At 40.7% G+C, this 13,838-nt stretch overlaps 1 protein-coding gene across 2 annotated transcripts in view; it reads left to right on the top strand.

The window, feature by feature from the left end:
* The window catches only part of AZIN1 (antizyme inhibitor 1), a 54,038-nt gene that overhangs the window by 7,034 nt on the left and 33,166 nt on the right, over window positions 1-13,838 (top strand). For both annotated transcript variants that reach the window (XM_024208940.2, XM_024208941.2), the window contains exon 2: window positions 114-251. The gene's annotated coding sequence lies outside the window, so the exon portion shown is untranslated. The remainder of the gene's footprint in view (window positions 1-113; window positions 252-13,838) is intronic.

The raw sequence follows: 13,838 nt of genomic DNA, 5'->3' as shown, positions 1-13,838 counted from the left end.
AGACAGCAGTCCATATTAAAAGTGCAGTTAAGAACAGAAGTTCCATGTTTGACAGTAAAGTGTTGTTTACTCCTAAGTTATCAATTTTATTTATCTATGTATTTTTCCTACAGGGCAAACTCTCTGATCAGGTTTACAACTATCCAGAAGGCCTAGGAGAAGTGCTTTATAGAGAACAGTTCGACTTCAACGCCGAGCCACCTTGGGAACCTAGCTGATGATAGTAGGGTTCCATCTCCTAACTTGTCCATGTAAGTCTTTTTTTACAGTTACGTAAGCAAGGAAACAACTTAGAGAAATGTGTAGGACACATCTATTCTCTTTTATAGATCCAGATACCTTGATAAATATTTAATTTACTTTGTTACAAGAGTTTTTAGTGGGTGGAGAAATGTATGGAATCTTGGGCTATGAATCAGGAAAGCACTTAAATTTGTGCTGAAGTCTCTCCCTATTCAGGAAGAATGCTTAAGCATGTGTTTAAGTCCCACTGAAGTCAGATGCTTAAATGCTTTCCTGAATCACAGGAAATTTTTAAAATAAAATGCTATGTTCATTTCCAATCTGTTTGACAATTGTAGTTCCATTGTGCTAAGTTGGAGATCATAGCTATTTAGAATGTTAAATTATAATGTTTGGCACAGCACTATATGTTTTTAATGTTTTATATCTAAATAGTTAAATCGGCTATTGTAAACAGTCAGTATGAATATTGCTCTAGAAGGGTGTGCCTCCCCAAAAAGTCTGTCTGCATTATTTGCTAATTACCTTGCTACTTCCACAAATAGTTATAGTTCAATTAGAGTAGAATCTTGAATTCTGTGCTGGACAGACATTATGTACAAATTATAAACAGACTTAAAATTACAGTGGCAGGCTATGAAAGAAAGCAAAGACTTTGCTCTCCGATAATGAATGTCCATACCAGATCTTCCAATTCCATTACACTTTAATCTTAAGTCATCAGAAGTGCATTAGTGACGAAATGTTCAGGTTTTAGTTATTGTAATTTTCTTAAAGTTGAAAAACCTAATTTCTTGGAAATCTAGAACTTATGCCAGTCATTTTTGAATCAACTTGTTGTTTTTTTCCCCCCAATGGCGGCCTTTAACTTGCAAGATCTTGCTCAGTATTTTGCACTTGTGTAGTCCCCTTTTGTATAATATTGTAAAACAATTGCTTAAGACGGCTTTCATAAGTCTTACTGTTTGTATAAGTGTAACCCTAAAAGTTAAGATGGTTTGATATTCTATACATGGTACCTTTATTTTTTTTCCCTCAATTTGGCTCAAAGCAATATGCTGTATTGGTTTATTTGCTAATTGCTGTATAACTCTTAAGGGTGAGATTTCCAAAAGCACCCAAGCGAGTTAGGAACACTCAAGTGCTTTTGAAATCACCCCTTAGAGTTAAATGAGATACCAAAGTGACTGGTATTTATAATACAAATTGAATCCTTTATTAAAAAACACTTTGGTGGGAGAGGTTGGGGGAACGACTTGGCTGATCGTGACTCATAGCTTTGTTTTGTTGGGGTTATTTTTCTTCAAGCTTATAAGAAAATTGTTTTGAATGAATCTAAATATGCTTACTTTTATGCTCCCCTTCTGAGAGAATGCTTCTCAAATTGAAAACTGCCTGGAAATCTCTTGCTTGCTGTTTTGCAGATAACACCTATGATTACTGTAATGAAAGAGGTTTCTTTTCAGGGGTTTTTTCCCACTTTGAGTTTGACTGCACTTTGTACATGGTCAGTTCTCCTTGACAGATGGGCCTTTCACAGAAATAGGGGATAAAGGAAGTACATTTAAAATGATAGGAAAATGTCACTGCAGAATCAGAAGAATTGTCAGAGGGACTTGGGGGCGGGTGTAGTATACAATTTTAAATTCATTTTGAAAACTGGATAGATACATATCCCTTTAAGTTGATCAGTTACAAAAGCTACTAGCCAAAATGTTTTAATGTTTAAGCCTCCTAATTCTTTTTTTACTGGTGAATTAGCAGACATGGCATAGGGAATAGTGAAAATTGGTTTATCATAGAGCTTAAGAGGAACAAACTAGGTGTGTCCCTGGATGTATTGTTTATAGCGATGTCTGTTTTGTGGTAGGAGCTGTTACTCTTCAAGTAGTATGATTACACGAGTTTAAGCTTAATTTGCTAGTGATGCAAGCAACGGCACACAAGTGTTAATCAGCCAATATACGCACATCTTGGGTGTGCTGAAGCACAGCAGTCCCTCAAACACAGCCAAGATATGCTTAAATTAGCTGATTAATGTGCACCTTGGGAGTTTGTTCCACTTATAAAATGGTTTATTGAGGAAAAAGTCAATTAAGCATTTAAGCATAATTATTAATCTGTGTCATACAGACACTCATAAAAATCTGCTTATGTCTGAGGGTGTGTTTATGTTCCCATTAAACCTGCTTCGCTCCCGTTTTTCTTCCTTCTCTCCCAGCTGATGGTGGCAAAGGAGGACCTGCTTGAGCTGTTTTCCTTTGAAACTACTATGATCCCATTCTCTTGCTTAGCTTTGCCTTGGTCTTTCAAGCCATGCTCCTGCTGAACAGCATATCTGGGCTAGCAAATGTGGTTTGATCTACTGTAGAAAATCTGCTTTGTTTGCTGCCAGATCCAGCTGAATGGAGAGATGAAGGGAATTAGTAGGCAGTGGGGAAGCCATTTAACTTTTAGCCAGACCCACCTCTGTCAGGTGAAAGAAGCAGTGGTTCAAAAAGCTGTCTGAATTTTACAGCTCTTGCCTTCTCCGATCCCATCAACCACTTTTAATAAGATAATTTAAAATTAAAGATTATTCAATTTAAATCTTACATTTTCATATGAATAATTTTTAAAAGTGCTTGGCTATTACAGCGATCTTGTTGAAGAAACTTTGTAGTCCTGATGTGAATTGAAACATGTAATTTTCTCCCAATGAAGTCTCTTCTCCCACTCAGACTGCAGCTTTCATCCAAGCCATTTTTATAATCTTTTAAAAATGCAACCTTAGAATTGATTTTAAACCCTAGACTAAAGGCTTTCAATGGATACTACTTAAGTTAAATAACACATGTAATAATGCATAATGACTGAGTGCACTTGGTTAAATTTATAAGGTCTATCTCATGTACTTATATGGTTCCCATTACTGTAGTATCTGAGCACCTCTCAATCTTCACTAAATTTTAGTGGCCAAAGAATTATGGGAGAAACTTGGGCAAAACGTAAACAATTGATTTAACCTAAGCTTTGGATATTTGAAAGTCTTGGGTTCTTCAGTTACTGTTCAGAAATCCCTATGCAGCTATTGACTTTAAATCCTGATTGTAGTTTTGCCCAGTGAGCAGAGCTGAAACCACTTAACGAGTTTATTCCTTTAAGTTCTTGCAGTCAGATTTTTTTCTTATAATGATGCATAATGGATGTAGTCACTTACGATTTATTAGATAGTCGAGTGTAAGTTTTACTATATGTATGGTCCATAAGAACTGATCTGTAGTAAGGTTATTTTTGGCTTCACTCCTCACCTGCCCAGTTGTAGAGCTACAGTTCTACTGCAAAACCAGAAAACGAACTGAGCTAAACATAAACACATCAGCTCAGCGTTCCCACTGATTAGACTACTGAGGAAAGGGTAATCAGGGAGTAATTTTGCCAGCAGATGTTGTGAGAAGGGGACCGGGGGGGGGGGGGGGGGAAAGAGGAGGAATCAGACTTCTATAACTTTCCAGAAACCTGTGGGACCAGTGGTTTCTATTAACCTCAGATTTTTTGATATTGGTGACATCCCAGAGTGAAGTATTCCTATAGACTTTAAGGCCAGAAGTGACCATCATGTTTGTCTAACCTGACCTCCTGCTCATCGCAGGCCACAGAACCTCACCCACCCACTCCAGTAACTCAGCCAGAGGTTATGGGGCTTTATAGAAATTCACATCTTGATTTAAAGATTTCAAGTTACAGAGAATCAACCATTTAATCTAGTTCAAACCAAGAAGTGACCTGTGCCCCATGCTGCAGAGGAACTTGAACCCCCCCAATCACACATACCCAACCCCCAGGTCTCTGCTAGTCTGACTAGGGATGGGGGGGATTCCTTCCTGTCCCTGAATATGGTGATCATAAGACCCTGAGCATATGTGAGACCCACTAGCCAGATACCTGGGAAAGAATATTCTCTCGTAATTCAGAGCCTTTGCCATCTAATGTCCCATCTCCGGCCAATGGAGATATTTGCTACTAGCAGTCTTGGATGGGCCAAGTGCCATTGCGGGCAACTTCATCTTGCCATTCCCTTCATAAACTTAGCAAGCTTAGTATTGAAATAAGTTAGGTTTTTTTGCTCCTGCTGCTCCCCTTGGAAAGCTGTTCTAGAGCTGCACTCCTCTGCTCATTAGAAACCTTTGTCTAATTTCAGTCCTAAACTTGTTGATGGCCAGTTTATATCTATTTGTTCTTATGCCAACATTGGCCCTTAACTTAAATAACTCTTCTCCCTTGCTGATGTTTATCCCTCTGATGTATTTATAGAAAGCAATCATATCTCCTCTCAGCCTTCATTTTGTTAAGGACCATAACTTGTTTAGCCTAAGTCTCCTCTTGTGAAGTAGGTTCTTCATTCCCATGGTCATCCTAGTAGCCCTTTTCTGCACCTGTTCCAATTTGAATTAATCTTTCTTAAACATGGGAGACCAGAATTGCACACAGTATTTCCGGATTAGGTCTCATCAGTGCCTTGTATAATGATAACACTTTCCTGTCTCCTCTGGAAATACCGCTCCTGATGCATCCTAGGAGCATATTAGTTTTTTTCACAACTGCATCACATTGGTGGCTCGTAGTCATTCTGTGATTGACCAATACACCCAGGTCTTTCTCCTTCTCTTCCTCCTCCTCCTGTCTCTTTGGACTAATATGTCCCCAGCTTATAGAAAAATTCTTGTTAGCCATAAGTGCATGACCTTTCACTTTGCACTATTAAATATCACCCCATTTCTATTACTCCAGTTTTCAAGATTATCCAAACCATCCTGTATGATATTCCAGTTTTCCTCTATATTGGCAATACCTCCCAACTGTCTCATCCGCAAATTTTATTAGCACACTCCCAATTTTTGTTGCAAGGACATGAATTAAAATGTTTATAGGATTTGGTCCCAAGATAGTTCCTTGAGGAATTCCACTAGTAACCTCCCTCCAGCTTGACATTTCACCTTTCTGCATGATCCATTGTAGTCTCCCCTTTAACCATTCCTTAGCCACCTTTTGATTCTCGTATTAATCTCCATCTTCTTCAATATAACTAATTTCCCAGTTCGAACTGGATCAAATCCTTTACTGAAATCTAGGTAGATAAGATCTACTGCATTTCCTTTGTCTAGGAAATCTTATTTTAAAGAGAGAGCAAGTTTGTCTGGCATGATTTACCTTTTTAAACACGTATTTCATCCCAATTACTGTTTGTTTCTGTCTTTAATTACTCTTTCAAAATTTGTTCTAAGACCTTACAGGCTTATTACTTTGACCCCAACTGTATGCAGTTTCCCAGATCACTTTTTTCCCTTTCTTAAATGCAGGCATTGTATTTGCAGTTCCTCCAGTCATAGGTACAAGTTTATGGATTCATTAAAGATCCTTACTATTAGGCTTGCAATTTCATGTGCTGCCACTTCTAATAGCATTGGATGGAGATTATCTGGCCTGCCCAGTTTGGTCCCATTAAACTGTTTGTGTTTGGCTTCCATCTGTGGTAATTTCTACTTCTATATCCTCATTCCCATTAGCCACCCTGCCACTGTCCCCAAGTGCCACATTATTCTTATTAAAAACTGAGGCAAAATATTTAAGTGGTAGACCATACCTACATTACCTTTAATCTCCACCCCATCCCTCAGTGTTTAGTGGTCCTACTTTTTTCATTGTTTTCTTTATATGGCTAAAATAACCTTTTACTATTGGTTTTAATTCCTTTTGCAAAGTCCAACTTTGCTTGGTTTTTGGCAGTTCTCACTTTTTCTCTACACTTTCTGACCTCCAAGAAGTAGCTTTCCTTGCTGATCCATCCCTCCTTCCATTCCTTGTAGGTTTCTTGCTTTCTCTCAATAATCTGGTGCTTGTTCGTCCAGTTTGGTCTGCAACCCTACCTTATGAATTTTTCCCCTTGCTTGGGATGCAGGCTCCAGATACTATCTTCAACTTTGACTAAGTAATTCGAAGCCTCTTTCACATTCAGATCCTTGATTTCTTCAGTCCAGTCCACTTCCCTAACTAATTGCCTTCATTTTTTTTTTTTAAAGTTTTGAAATCAAGGGCCCTAGTTGCAGACCTGTTGTTGTTTATCCTTCCTTTTAGTTTAAACTGAATTAACTCAGGATTCACTCAAACCAAGGTTGTCCTCTACAACCGGCTCTTCTATGAGGTCCTTGCTGCTTACTAAATCTAAAATAGCATCACCTTTTCTTAGTTCAGTGACTATTTAGTGGGAAAAAATCTGTCAGCTATCACATCCAGGAATATCGGTTAAAACTATTAGAGGTCTCTAGCCATATCCAAATCAGATCATGGGGTCTGTAGCAAACCTCAAGTGTTATCCCAGTGGAACCTCTTATCTTTCTTCCCCAAAGTGACTTTGACCTGAACAGATTTTTATCTGTTCCATCACTTCTAATTTCTTTATAATCTACCTCGTCATTAATATACCATGCTACTCCACCACCTTTACTTTTCTTTCCTGAACAGTGCCTATGCTTGATACCTGTAATCGAGTCTTGACTATTATTCCACCATGTTTCTATTATCCCTATATTAGCTACATAATAACTTCCTCATCAGTAGTTCTAGCTCCTCCATTTTGTTACCCAGGCTCCTTGCATTGGTGTACAGACATCGTAATTGTTTCTGTTTGGCTTAACCTATATTTCTAACCTGATTTAGTAGTCATTTTACTTCCAGTATCTCCTACCTCACTGTTACTGTCATTGGTACTGGCACTATCTTTTTATTTTGTTGTCCATTCTCCTACCCTCTGCTCCTTTCTCAATTGTTGTATTTTTACCTGATTTTCCTCACTCAGTATTTTAATCAGATGTAGTGATTACATCACCATCTCCAATTGTCTTCTCTGAGTTCCTAGTTTAAAGCTCTTTTAATCAGTTGTCAACCTCCATCCCAGAAGTCTATTTCTTGCCCTACTCCGGTGGCGTGCATCTCATGCGAACAGTCTTCTGTCCATGAATGCCTCTCAGTAGTCTAACATCCACAATCCCTCCTTATAGCACCATTTCCTGAGCCACTGTTGATCTTCATAATCTTCTCTCCCTTTCTGTCCTCCTCTAGCAACATGTAGAATCCCAATGAAGATCACCTGAGACTGTTTCTTTAAGCATCTTCCCCAGCCTGGCATAGTCTCCCTTGATGTGTCCCAACAAGAATCTTGCTCTCACATTCCTTCCCATGGGAAGGACAATCAGTGGATTCTTTCCTGCTCCCACTAGGACCCTCTTCAGCCTCAGTCCACATCCCATATCTTAACCCCTGAGGATGGAGTGGAGGTTAAGGATAATCGAGGCATGGCCCAATATCTAAACACATACTTTGCCTCAGTCTTTAATGAGGAGCTTAGGGATAATGGCAGGATGACAAAGGGGAATGAGGATACGGAGGTAGATATTACCACATCCGTGGTAGAAGCCAAACTCTAACAGCTTAATGGGACTAAATCGGGAGCCCCAGATAATCTTCATCCGAGAACATTAAAGGAACTGGCACATGAAATTGCAAGCCCATTAGCAAGAATTTTTAATGAATCTGTAAACTCGGGGGTTGTACTGTATGACTGGAGAATTGTTAACATAGTTCCTATTTTTAAGAAAGGGGAAAGAAAAGTGATCTGGGTAACTACAGGCCTGTTACTTTGACATCTGTAGTATGCAAGGTCTTGGAAAAGATTTTGAAGGAGAAAGTAGTTAAGGACATTGAGGTCAACGGTAATTGGGACAAAATACAACATGGTTTTACAAAAGGTAGATCATGCCAAACCAACCTGATCTCCTTCTTTGAGAAGGTGGTAAATTCTTTTTAGACAAAGGAAATGCAGTGGATCTAATTTACCTCGATTTCAGTAAGGCATTTGATACGGTTCCACATGGGGAATTATTAGTTAAATTGGAAAAGATGGGGCTCAATATGAAAATTTGAAAGGTGGATAAGGAACTGGATAAAGGGGAGACTACAACGGGTCATACTGAAAGGTGAACTGTCAGGCTGGAGGGAGGTTACTAGTGGAGTTCTTCGGGGATCGGTTTTGGGACCAATCTTATTTAAACTTTTTATTACTGACCTTGGCACAAAAAGTGGGTGTGCGCTAATAAAGTTTGCGGATGACACAAAGCTGGGAGGTATTGCCAATACAGAGAAGGATTGGGATATCATACAGGAAGATCTGGATGACCTTGTAAACTGGACTAATAGTAATAGGATGAAATTTAATAGTGAAAAGTGCAAGGTCATGCATTTAGGGATTAATAACAAGAATTTTTTGTTATAAGCTAGGGACTCATCAGTTTGAAGTAACAGACGAGGAGAAGGACCTTGGAGTACTGGTCGATCACAGGATGACTATGAGCCGCCAGTGTGATTATGGCCCTGAAAAAAGCTAATGCGGTCTTGGGATGCATCAGGCGAGGTATTTCCAGTAGAGATAAGAAGGTGTTAGTACCATTATACAAGGCACTGGTGAGGCCTCATCTGGAATATTGTGTGCAGTTCTGGTCTCCCATATTTAAGAAGGATGAATTCAAACTGGAACAGGTACAGAGAAGGGCTACTAGGATGGTCCGAGGAATGGAAAACCTGTCTTATGAAAGGAGACCCAAAGAGCTCGGTTTGTTTAGCCTAACCAAAAGAAGGCTGAGGAGAGATAAGATTGCCCTCTATAAATATATCAGGGATAAATACCAGGGAGGGAGAGAAATTATTTAAGCTCAATACCAATGTGGACATAAGAACAAATGAATGTAAACTGGCCATTAGGAAGTTTAGACTTGAAATTAGACAAAGGTGTATGACCATCAGAGGAGTGAAGTTCTGGAACAGCCTTCCAAGGGGAACTGTGGGGGCAAAAGACCTATCTGGCTTCAAGACTAAGCTCGATAAGTTTATGGAGGGGATGGTATGATGGGATAGCCTAATTTTGGCAATTAATTGATCTTTGACTATTAGCGGTAAATATGCCCAATGGCCTGTGATGGGATGTGATTTTCTCTTCCATCAGATCATTCAGGTGCTACTTCATACATACAAACAAAGCATCTTTCAGGTATTCTCTCTGCAGCTTCCACATCCACTCATCTTTGAGTCACTACCTCTGCTGCTTCTGTAGCTGTCATAGCCTTCCCTCCTAAGCTCCTATTAAGAGGGAGAAGGAAAAAATAACTCACACGCCCTTCCTCAAACTCATGTTTTCAGGTCTGTTTGCTGCCTCCTGTGATAGACTCCTGTAGCAAGATGAACTGGCAAACTTGAGGGAAGTGGAAAGGATTTTTTAAAGTTATTTAAAACTGAAATACCTTAGGTAAAAATTTCGGCACTTCTCTGTAAGAGGAAATCTTCCCTAGCACCACCAGTCTTCATGTGGGAAAGGGTTTAGTTCTGAGTTTGTCTTCTCTTCTCCCTTTCCCTACTTCCTTCATCCTCAAAAATTACTCCGCTGCTGTTGTACCATAGAAACCCAGGAGTGAAAACTCATCCAAGCATGGCTAGTTTATGGATTGCTTTTGTGAGAATAGTAGCGTGAAACTGATATAAGCCAGATATTCTGGGGCTGCTGGGGAATTGGGTGTGTTCTCGCGCATAAGCACACTCGCAATCTCCTCTGTGGCATTGTATACCACAAGGCAACTAGGAAAATGCAAGAATTCCACTTAGTCTAAGTTTTATTTACATGGGGATGTTAAATCAGAATAACTACTTTGCCTTAAAGTGCATTGCATCCACACGACTGATTTCTAAACCAAATTTGGTGATTAAGTTGCAGTAAGTAATTCTCCTTAAAACAAGTGTAACTTCACCATGAGTTAGTTTGCTTGAAGTTTCTTGTGGACTCAGTCCTAACTATTCCAACTACTATCCCAGAGTAGATTGCTTCACTTATAGATTGAGCTGTCTTTTATTTGTACCTGTGTGCTTTCCATTGCTTTGTCATCTTGACTGGATGTCACTTCTTTGTTTAAATGCTAGTGGCAGCTAGGAGTGTGTACCCCTTTTTGATACAAGGTAGTAGTGAGTTTACATACCTATTATAGTAGACATACTGCCACCATACTTCCATGTGGACCCCTTCAGAGATCTTGGATTTGACTGCCATAGGAGAGCTTAATGTTCAGTTCCTGCTGGAGAAGAGTCACCAGAATGCAGACATGTACAAGATAATGTCCGAGCAAGTGAAGGCAAGGGACTGCTCCTTGAACTGGTACCAGTAACAGGTCAAAGCAAAGATCAAAGTACTTGAAGACAAGGAATAAGACCATGGATCATGCTCCCAGAGCCTGGCTATACTATGAAGAACTGGACTGCATGTTTTTCAAGCGAGATTTCCACCAAACCAGAGAATATGGTAGGCAGTTCCACAAATAGCCCCCTGACAATAGAGCAAACAGCCACTGAAACATGGCAAAATAAAGCAGATTTCTTGGGACTGCATATCTAGCTAATGTCTTCTTTCTCACCCCCCCCACCTCTTCTTTTGTACCAGTGGAGTGGAAGGGTGGTATTGTCCTGGCAATTAGCAGTGCTACATCCATTCAGAGTTTTCCCTATTACCTTTTTGAATAAGATCCTTCTATGTCTCTTTTGACTTGCCTCTGAGTAACCTCCTCCAACAGAGGACGGCCTGCATGTGCAATTACTAATCTGTCCCCTACTCACCAGAAAGCGTACAGCCTCTCATACCCATCGTACAGCCCAGCAGCCATCCCAATACCAGCTTTTGCACTGAATGCCCTTTCTATGCGGCAATAACTTGGAAAACTCAAAGGGCACTTCCAAGGGGGAAGAGAAGGGAATGCCATTTCCAAAGTGTGGGGAAAGAAACATTTTTAGGGGTGGAGATTAGGTGTGGAATAATAAGTACTTGTGTGTGTGTTTGTCTGTCTGATCGAAATCATCCTACCAGAGTGCCCTGAAGGCAGAGTGGAAAATGCTCCGAAAGCAACCCCTCCACCAAAGATCAAAATGGAACAGATAGCCCTGGAAAGGGACATGATGTAGAGACACACAGCTGCTCAAGTCCCTTTTCTTACAGAGGTCAAATACTGCACCCTACCCTTCCAATGGTCCTGCAAAATAGAGAACTCCTTACTGGACCTACCCTTTCACTTACAGGACATTTGCACACTGTTCTTCCCTAGCGAGTGAATCCCCTACAGGAGTGTTTGAGCACACCTTAGGTTGGCCTTTCCCCGAGGCCATTCGTCTTAAGTTTGTATTACAGTCTTGATTAATTGTTTTTGGTTTCATTAAAGAAGCAATGTAGGAGTGATGGCTTTAATTTAGTACATTCATTTTGGTACAGCTTGGCTGAAAAATTTCAGTGAGGCACAGCACAATCCATAAATGGCATAATATTCCTCCCCATCACCTCTTAATAAAATGAAACACACCTTGGTTTGTTTCTTGGTTACAGTATACTCCTTACCCCTAACAACTTCTGGCCTCAAAGTAAGAGCACAGTGCGTGCCTCACCTTGTTTCCTTGACCACTTGGGGCATGTTCAGCAGCACCCTTTCTGCCTGGTTTGAAAGTCTCGCCACATCCTGCTCCCACCCATCCTCCAGGCTCTCCTTTGTTCTTACAGATGTACAAAATATAGCAGGTGCTTATGATGAGGCACTTAATGATAAACATCCAGCCTTCTCATAAGGCACCACCCTCCTAGCCTTCCTTCCAGACACACTCCACTAGCATTCTATACCTACTCCTGCTAAAATCAAACTACTCCTTTTTCATGTCCAAGTGTACAGTAAAAGACTTTGAGCCACAGAAGCAGAGGATAAGCTTGGTCTCCCAGAGTGACAGGAGGAACCATAACTCCATGAATGTCTGTAGTAGTTGTGGAGTAAACATTGCATCGCCTATTCCTGCAAGGAGGCCTGAATTTCTAAATATCCTGGCATTATGGACCTCCAGCCCCCTGCACATGAATACAGATGGTTCTTCCATGGTTATCAACCAGGTCCTGCAGCAGCATGGAGAAATGCCCCTTCCTGTTGATAATCTTTGTTTTGGTGTGGGAGGGGCAAAAAATAAGCAGGTGGATCCCCTTGATAGCCCATATGCAATGCAGGAGCCCCATCTATGCAAAGTCATCAAACTCCTGTGCCTTGCCAAGATTCATTACATGGCACAGCAGCACCCTCATAGCATTGGAAACTTCATCAGAACAGCCCCAACAGTTGAACTGCCAACATCAAACTGGTTAACTACTGACCTGTTCGCAATCAGGGAGGGTTAGCTTCCAGAAGGTGATGGCCGCATGCTTCTCCACAGTGAGGGGAGCTCTTAATATTGGTGTTCTGCTGCTCCAGCAGCTCTGGGGCAAGCTCTGTACAGATCTTTAGGAAAGTGGCCTTTCTCACTGTGAAGTTCTGCAGCCACTGCTGGTCATCTCAGTTCTGCATCAATATCTCATCCCACCAGTAGTCACTGGGAGTTGGCTGAAATGAGAAGCAGCACTCCACCAAGTAAAGCTGCTCTATATAAATGCTGTGCAGAACTAACTGCTTAATTTTAATCCTCCTTCTCTCTTAGCTGTATTGCTGCATCATCAAAAGCCCTATGAAACTGCAGACCTGAATCCATCTGTCAGCACAGCTCCAAGTGCATGTGTATCATCCTGTTTGTATTGATGACTGTCATGGCACAGGGATTCATCTGTGCTGCCTGACAAATTGGAAAATGACACCGGCAAAATGAATGGATGCTGGGATGGCACCCTGGTCTAATGGCACTTACTGACTCAACAGAATAGCTCCTCGGATATATTTGGTCATATGTGCTGCCTTTAGTGACAATATTTTAACTGTTTTTTACTTGTTAGCCCTGCAGAACTAACGCAGCTAGTGATGTAAGATGAATTCTCTTCCTCTTAGTGCATCAGAAGACTTGTTTGCTAAATTTGCAATCTTTTACCCTTGTAATTCCCCTGAAGACAATGGAGTTGAAAGTTGTTACTGAGAACCTAGCTTAGCCTGCAAAGCCCCTGATACTGATTACAGTGCATCAGAAAACTTACATCAGAATGATTTTCTGACCAAAAAAAGTCCTGTTTGCCAAACTGAAACTTTCTGTGGGAAGTTTCAGCTTTGCTGAAAACTTTTGGTTTTTCTGTTAGGAAAATCAAAATGACAGTTCCCTGGCTTTAGGCCTCAAAGGCTTTTGCCAATTTAAATTTCTGTGAGTGAAATTAATAAAAGCTTTCCAGGACAGGTGCCAAGGCTGAGCACCCTGACTTGGTCTCTCAAACTCCCCCCTCTCTCCCAGCTATGGCAGAGACTATCATTTTGCCTCTCTGCCCCTGGAGCTAGAGGGGAGGCTCTGCGCCCTGGCTCTCTGCCTCTCTGGCAGCCTAGCTGTAAGGCTTGTCAATTTCATTTGTAAGGAAGCTAAAGACAGGAAACTGAAAAATTCCAGTTTGGTTCTCCCAAAATGGATTTTTTTTTCTTGAAACATCTTCCTGTGAATTTTTTTTGCGTTTTTGACCATTTTGTTGTGGTTCAGGATGATTTCTCGCCCCCCCCCTTCCAGAAAAAACATTTGGACGGAAGGGGGTTGGTGGG

This window comes from Terrapene carolina, unplaced genomic scaffold (assembly GCF_002925995.2).
Source record: "Terrapene carolina triunguis isolate 2854851 unplaced genomic scaffold, T_m_triunguis-2.0 Scaffold58, whole genome shotgun sequence".
In the NCBI taxonomy this organism is placed as follows: domain Eukaryota; kingdom Metazoa; phylum Chordata; order Testudines; family Emydidae; genus Terrapene; species Terrapene triunguis.
This window is presented reverse-complemented; position numbering and strand designations above follow the sequence as displayed.